The 7,762-nt window shown below is 42.2% G+C and overlaps 1 non-coding gene across 1 annotated transcript; it reads left to right on the top strand.

Annotated features, from left to right (window-relative positions):
* The first annotated feature begins 7,279 nt into the window (after positions 1-7,279).
* TRNAA-UGC (transfer RNA alanine (anticodon UGC)) lies at positions 7,280-7,351 on the top strand. The gene has a single exon. It is a non-coding gene; the product is annotated as a tRNA-Ala (tRNA).
* Positions 7,352-7,762: the final 411 nt, after the last annotated feature.

The following is a 7,762-nucleotide window of genomic DNA, read 5'->3' as shown; positions in this document are numbered from 1 at the left end:
ACCTATATGAAAGACTAAGACATTTTCTGCCAAAAATTTCTGGCAGCCTGTCCAGACTCACTCATACAACAAGCACAGTGTGTTTTCACATCTATTCATTAAGTCCTACTGAGAGATCGCAGTGTGTGAGGAAGCAAGAACAGACATTTAAAACCATTTTATTCACTGTAGCCAATTGTTGAAATAACCTGAAAATGTTTTTTGCCAGTATTACAGTTCTCAACTTGAGTGAAGCTCATTGGTGAGCACTGAGAATATCAGCTGATAAAGCAGCTGAGTCACTTAACCGATTATTAGAATTTTAGCAGGTCTGAACAATACCAACAAGTCAGAAAAATTAGCAAGATCTAAAAGATGTTTTGTATCATTCTGTTACAAAACCAGCCACTCCAAGGGCTGCTGGCTCTTTGAAAAGAAAATCTGTAGTTTTAAAACTTGGTGCAGAAACTGCAAGTTATCAGAAAGCAGCTGCTCAAATGAAGCAACAGCCTGGCATTTACCTCTTTCAAAAAATGTATTTTTTTCTTTTGGAGGGTTTAATTGTCTCAGAATTCCGGACTACTAGCACTTGTGAAAAGGCTTAATTAGCTTTTACAAAATAGACATAGCGAAAGCCTGCTCAACCAATACGAGCCTGTCATTGAAGCAGTTTCAAAGAAACAACTTTGGTCAAGAAACAGGTTTCTTTGTCTAAAAAGCAAGTTCATTGCTAAGTTATGCGGTGTAGTGGACCATGATATATGGTCATATGAACACGTGAATACACAGCTCAGTTGCTCCTTCACACAATCCAAGCATGAAAAAAAGGGATTGCTGTTGAAGTTTGTTTTGTAGCCATACAAAATGATTCAGCATTTTCAAACAATTCCTATTGGGCAAACAGTAGCAAAACCGCAACTTTCATTGGCTGTATGAACTTTTGGAAGATTCACTAATGACAAAGACTGAAAGTTACCATCATCCATTGGCCCCATTTAGATCAGTCTCTTTTAGATTAAGTAACTCCTTCTTAGTATTTTCTAATTATTTTTATTTGTGACATATTCACTGTGGACAAGAAATCACCTTATCATATAAAACTGCTTTCAAAAACATTCTTAAAACTAACCCTTTTTCTAAAGAGTTATAATACTTTACATTAGAGGTAAACTGAGGTAAAGAAGGTTGAAATATTTACCTGATGTCTCTCCAGTTAGTTGTTGACAACTGATGCATGGCCCACACTTTGGTGAAGCTCACAGGTTATTTTTTTTAAATCCATCACTTCTGCTTCACTTGATATAACTATATGATAAAATAGGATGTAATTGTGGTCTTTCATGTCTTTAATTCATAAACTTTAGAATAAGTTGACAAAGCAACAGACTATAAAAACTACAACACTGAATTTTCAAGTGAGAATCTAAAAGAATATCGTAGAATGGTTTGGGTTGGAAGGAACCTCAAAGATCTTCTAGTTCCAACTCCCCTGCCATGGGCAGGGACACCTTCCACTAGATCAAGTTACTCAAAGCCTCATCCAACCTGGCCTTGAACACTTCCAGGGATGGGACAGCCACAACTTCTCTGGGCAACCTGGTCTGGCGCCTCACCACACTCAGTGAAGAATTTCTGCCTTAGATCTAATCAAAATCTGCCCTCTTTCAGTTTAAAGCCATTGCCCCTTGTCCTGTCACTACATGCCCTTGTAAATCTTGTAAAAAGTCCCTCTCCAGCTTTCCTGTAGGCCCCCTTTAAGTACTGGAAAGCTGCTAGAAGATCAACTCGGAGCCCTCTCTTCTCCAGGCTGAACAGCCCCAACTCTCTCAGCCTGTCTTCATAGCAGAGGTGCTCCAGCCCTCGGATCATCTTCGTGGCCCTCCTCTGGACTCACTCCAGCAGCTCCATGTCCTTCTTGTGTTGGGGATTCCAGAGCTGAATGCAGTATTCCAGGTGGGGTCTTACGAGAGCTGAGTAGAGGGGCAGAATCACTTCCCTCGACCTGCTGGCCACGCTTCTTTTGATGCAGCCCAGAATACGGTTGGCTTTCTGGGCTGCCAGCGCACATCGCCGGCTCATGTTGAGCACTGACATAACCATGACTTTGAAATCTCTGGCTGAAATACCTTACATAAAAGTTAATTAATTATTACACCATTACTCCCTTCTTCAGACCATTAAAACATCTAAGGCAACAGAAGCATTCAAGACTAGTATCAGGTTAGATTTGTTTCTTAAGGAGTCAAATCTTACATGTACTTCGCCGAAGAAAATGTGATACAAACAGGTCAGAAATCACTACAAGCTTCAAATTTATTACCACACTTAACCCAACTAATAATGAAGCAAGAAGAAAGAAGCAAACTATTCCATCAGAAATACTAAATGTCCAAGCCTGGTTACTATTTGTAAATAAAAAATAACATACTACATGTTTGAGCCTGTTTGCTGTACAGTAAATACAGCTGTACAGTACACTGTAAGGGTTACAGTCACAATTCACAAGCGAAGGCATCAGTATCCCACCTTGTCACAAGCTGGGATCCAAGGCAGGGCTAATATAGCTGTGATGTATCAACCAGTGGCAATCTGGAACTCAAACTAGAAGGATTTGTCCACTGAGGGATGTTTTCTTCATGACAATAATATCACTGTAGGAGATGAGAGAGCACATCTAGGAGCCAACTGTGTGCCTTGCCAGGCAGTAGCAGCACTCTGTATGGTACAGTGGATGAAATATTCCTTTTGTAAAATCAAATGGAAAACCTCAACTCCAAGAACCCCGGAACACTGGAAATGAAACACTGCCTGAGGTGGTGGGATTGCTGATAAGTGTAATCCTGGATGAGCTGGAGACTTATGAAAATTCAGAAATATTGAACAGGGAGAGGAAAGTACCCATAAAGCAAAAAACAGCTCCAGACAGCACGTGTAAGTATTGATTACTCTGTCTATTTCATGGCATGCAAACTCTCAATTTTTCACTGAAATTACCTTCCTGCAAGTGTTACTTGAAAACTACTAATACCAAATGTCCCCTGCCTATCTGAAATGCAATATTACATCATCAACATCAATAGGATGTGAGATGTTTATTAAAATCAGCAGGGAATAAAAAAGGTTTCTTTTGGTTTCACCAGAAGGTAAATCAGGTTCATTTAATGGGTGTAAATGAGATGAGAAGTAGACTGGCTGCGTGTACTTTAGAGAGGCTTATCATAACATAAACAGCGGTGTTTATTCATAAAAGTGTAAAACCTGTAATTTCTCATTGCTTTTCTCCATTTTCTAAGTAGCTTCACACATATAGATACTATTGTCAGAATAACCCATTCCATCATCTGCTGTGACTTTATGTAGTAGGCCTTTACATTTTATCAAACCAGCTTAGTTTTACTGAAAAAGCTTGTCTGTAACTCACGCTTGACTAAAGCCTAACTTTCATTGGGCTAAGACGCATCTCCCAGGAAAACATCCAGTTTGGATTTGAAGACATGAAAACCAAAAATCTATCCATTCTCATGGAATTTTGTTCCAGCAGATACTTACGTCCTTCCTTTAAAACCATACCCCTAATTTGAATCGTTTTGCTTCAGCTTTCTACTATGAGCTTTTCTTTATCTGCTATTTTAAAGACGTTTTTCCTATTACACATTTTCCAGCCCAAGAGATACTTATACAATGTTAGTCGGATATTTTTATACAAAAAGCCAGATTTAAATATTCATCATAAACTAAGCAAATTCAATTCTTTAAATATATGCCTGCATTAAAACAAAACAAAACGTTCTGTCTTAAGTTTGATTAACCCAAGTAAACTGGTAACTACCAAAAGAGTAATGAAGACTAGGTCAACTTGGCTTTAATTTCAGCTGGCAGTCTACTTTTTTTGACCCCAAACACCCTATAAATTTTAGCACTTCTACTGCCCAGGTTGAAATTTTAATTTTATCACCAACTCCGCTGTTCTTACTTGAGTTAGCTAACTTAGATTTGCTAACCCAAATTAAGAACACTACTTTTTCCTTACTATTGCAAATGTATGTTAAAGGACTCCAGCAAAGTCCTTAGATGTTCTTGCTTCCAACTACACTACTTCGAACACTAACAGAGGTAGAAGAAGACATGACTGCACCTTAGCATCCCCAGGGAACATCCCAGCCAACAGTGCCCATCAGCAACGTGAAGTGCTGGACTGTAGTCTGGACTGGTTGAAGTGCAGGCAAATGGCCCATTGTCTCACTGCTGCCAAGAAGGCGGTGACATCTGGCAGAAGGGCAGAGCAGACAACTAGGAACAGTAAAGTTTCAAATCACTGCAGTTAAATCCACCACTCTAACTGCTGACTACCCAGGGTGCCACACAGTCCTCACACAAACTCAGAAGTATGCTATGTATTTATTTCCACTGATTAAATGGTCCCATTTCCTCCAATTCATAATTTTTTCATCAGGGAGAAAACGAATTAGTTAAAAGACAGTTGAAATACATACATCTGCAGAGACCAGGCATTTCAAAGAAGGCGGCTGGTTTAGCTCGAGGTTTCAGTTGAAGGAACGGATCAAAATTAATGATGACCTCAATTAAATTTCTATAGTATCTCCGGGGAAACCTCAAGCCATATGTTGAAATCTCTTTAATGTTAATGGGTATTACTTGTTCTCCCATCAAGGCTGAGACGCTTATGCCTCACGTTTCTGTGTTAGAGGACAGAATGTACCGAAGTGGCCATGTGAGGAAGGGAACAAAAGGACAAAGAGGTCATGTTAGACACAATGTTATATGCTTTTTTGTTTTAGATATTTAAAGGGATGCCACGCGAGAAAGAGGAAAAGAGACGGAGTTTAGTAATACATAGTCAATGTTCAAATATGTTACCGATCAGCAGAAAATCTGTTTGAAGTGTCAGAGAAACTATGCTGAAAATTCAGTCAGTTAATTAAGTTCTCATCATCTAGTGAAGTAATTGTATGGGCTACACACAATAGAACAGCTCACTCAACAGTTAACTGTATTAGTTTCAGTAGAGCTACTACAGGGACGGAGTTGGGCATTTCCACGTACGTTTTTGTTGTGGCCTTCATTCTTGGCCAGCTACTGCATCTCTTACAAATCCTTACGACCATCTTCACTGACAAGGATTAGATAGTACCTTTAGCCCATTCTCAAGGGCACTGTGTCACTTACTAGACTCTTTAATCAGGCATCTTTGATCTCAAGCAATACTTATCAGCTGACATGTCACTGAGAAGGTAGCACATTGAAAAAAGGTCCACAGTGCGTAGTCTTGTCCCATAAATATCCCCCAGAAAACCAGCTTCCCCTGAGTAGTATAGGGTACGCAATCAAAAGGGGAGAAAGAGTCAGAAAAAGAGGAAGGCAATAGGATAATACAGTGCCAATGTTAAAGCATAAAATTAAACAGTGTGCAAAAGGAGATGTACAAACTAAACGTTCAATATGTATCAGTTTAGGTCAGATCAAAACAAACTGAGGGTTTTACTCTCTCTACAGGATTTTGAATACTCAGTTCTCTCTCCAGGAAGTGGAAATGGCGTAGGTTCCTTTTACGGCTCTGAAAATCTTTGTCATCAATAAGGCACATTCCATTATCATTCTTAAATGTCAACTGACCTAAAATTTTCATTCAGTGGAAAATAGGTGTTTGGGGTGTTTTTGGGGTTGGTTTATTTTGTGATTAGAAATGGGACTGGTAGTACATTTCCAAAATACATGTTGCCTGCTATTCTTCTACTTCTTATACAGTTTTTCAAAGTCTATTTGCATTCATTGTTCAGTAGGAAGAAACTTTCTAAGCTTTAGAAAATGCCTTTTATTTCCTCCAGTGATATTCCTGATACATATGTCTGTCATCATTTCCTCTTCCCTCACTCGCAAGCTCAGAAGAAATCTTGACATTCTACAACAAGACTATTTTAAAGAGGTGCTTGGTGCCCTCGCTACTTCCCCAGTTTTGCCACCTAGAACTACCTCTTCTGAAGGCAAGATGCAAGTGGGAGTGGGGAAATCTGAGCTATGCCAAGCTCCTCAAACATGTCCCAGCCTAAGAACCTGGTCTCTCTCTCTCCTCTTAGCATGCTGATTGTCTCTCTTCTTTCATTATCTCACAGTTGCAGATGAAGTTCAAGCATATGGGAGAAACAGATATTTTTCTGTAAAGGAGGACTTTTTTAAAAAAAAATGCAATGTAAAATTGCATGACGACTTTGCATTTAAAAAAAAGAGAAGTTTACGCTACAAAATTATGTCTGCCAGATGATTTATGGTTGCCTGAGCAAACTTAACCTGGCGATCTGCGTATGCTTGGGACATGCAACAGCTGAATTATTCTTTCCCTGGTAACATAAATGTTCCTCTTCTATCCTTCGCATTCTTGAATTTATAACTTCCAAGCATAAGGATGCAAAAGAGCAAACAGTCCAGCCCATCAGCTTTATATACAACCATGTCATATGACTATGGTAAGCTCTGTTTTGAAGTCCTGTCTTATCATACAATCATAGAATGGTTAGGGTTGGAAGGGACCTCAAAGATCATCTAGTTCCAATCCCCCTGCCATCGGCAGGGAAACCCTCCACTACACCAGGCTGCCCAAAGCCTCATCCAACCCGGCCCCCAACACCTCCAGGGATGGGGCATCCACAACCTCTCTGGGCAACCTGGTCCACTGTCTCACCACCCTCTGAGTGAAAAATTTCTTCCTCATATCCAATCCAAATCTGCCCTCTCTCAACCCAAATCCATTGCCCCTTGTCTTATCACTACATGCCCTTGTAAAAAGTCCCTCTCCAGCTTTCCTGTAGGCCCCCTTTAAGTACTGGAAGGCTACAACAAGATCACCCCAGAGCCTTCTCTTCTCCAGGCTGAACAGTCCCAACTCTCTCAGCCTGTCTTCATAGCAGAGGTGTTTCAGCCCTCGGATCATCTTCGTGGCCCTCCTCTGGACTCACTCCAGCAGCTCCATGTCCTTCTTGCTTTGGGGACTCCAGAGCTGAACACAGTATTCCAGGTGGGGTCTTACGAGAGCAGAGTAGAGGGGCAGAATCACCTCCCTCGGCCTGCCGGCCATGCTCCTTTTGATGCAGCCCAGGATACGGTTGGCTTTCTGGGCTGCCAGCGCACATTGCCAGCTCATGCTGAGCTTCTCATCCACCAGCACTCCTACGTCCTTTTCCTCAGGGCTGCTCTCAATCCATTCTCCGCCCAGTCTGTACTTGCGCTTCGGATTGCCCCGACCACGTGCAGGACCTTGCACTTGGCCTTGTTGAACTTCATGCAGGGGGATGTAGCTCAATGGGAGAGCGCTTGCTTTGCATGTAAGAGGCCCTGGGTTCAACCCCCAGCATCTCTTCTTTGATGTGGGTTCTCCATGGGCTGCAAGCGGGTCTCTGCTCCACCGAGACCGTCATGGCTGCAAGGGGGCCGCCTGCCATCTCGCCACCAGTTGCAGGGGAAACTCAGCTCCAGCACACCTCGTCCCGTTCCGTCTTCACTGACCTGGTGTCTGTGTGGCCGTTTCTCTCAGATCTCAGTCCTCTCTGGGTGAACTCGGCCTGGTGGGCACCCCGGGAGCGGGGTGCTCCCCGAGTTCCCCAAGCAGCTCTGCTGCCACCATCCTCAGTGGGTGGTGCCAGCCCAGTGCGGGCAGCCGCCCGGCTGGGGAGCAGAGGCCGTGCCCCCCTCCCCTCTCCTCACTCCTGGGCAAAGGCACACCTTTCCAGTTCCTTTGTCCCAACTTAAATAAGGCAATTCGCAGAGGCAA

The sequence above is a fragment of the Tauraco erythrolophus genome, chromosome 5 (genome assembly GCF_009769465.1).
Source record: "Tauraco erythrolophus isolate bTauEry1 chromosome 5, bTauEry1.pri, whole genome shotgun sequence".
Lineage (NCBI taxonomy): Eukaryota > Metazoa > Chordata > Aves > Musophagiformes > Musophagidae > Tauraco > Tauraco erythrolophus.
This window is presented reverse-complemented; position numbering and strand designations above follow the sequence as displayed.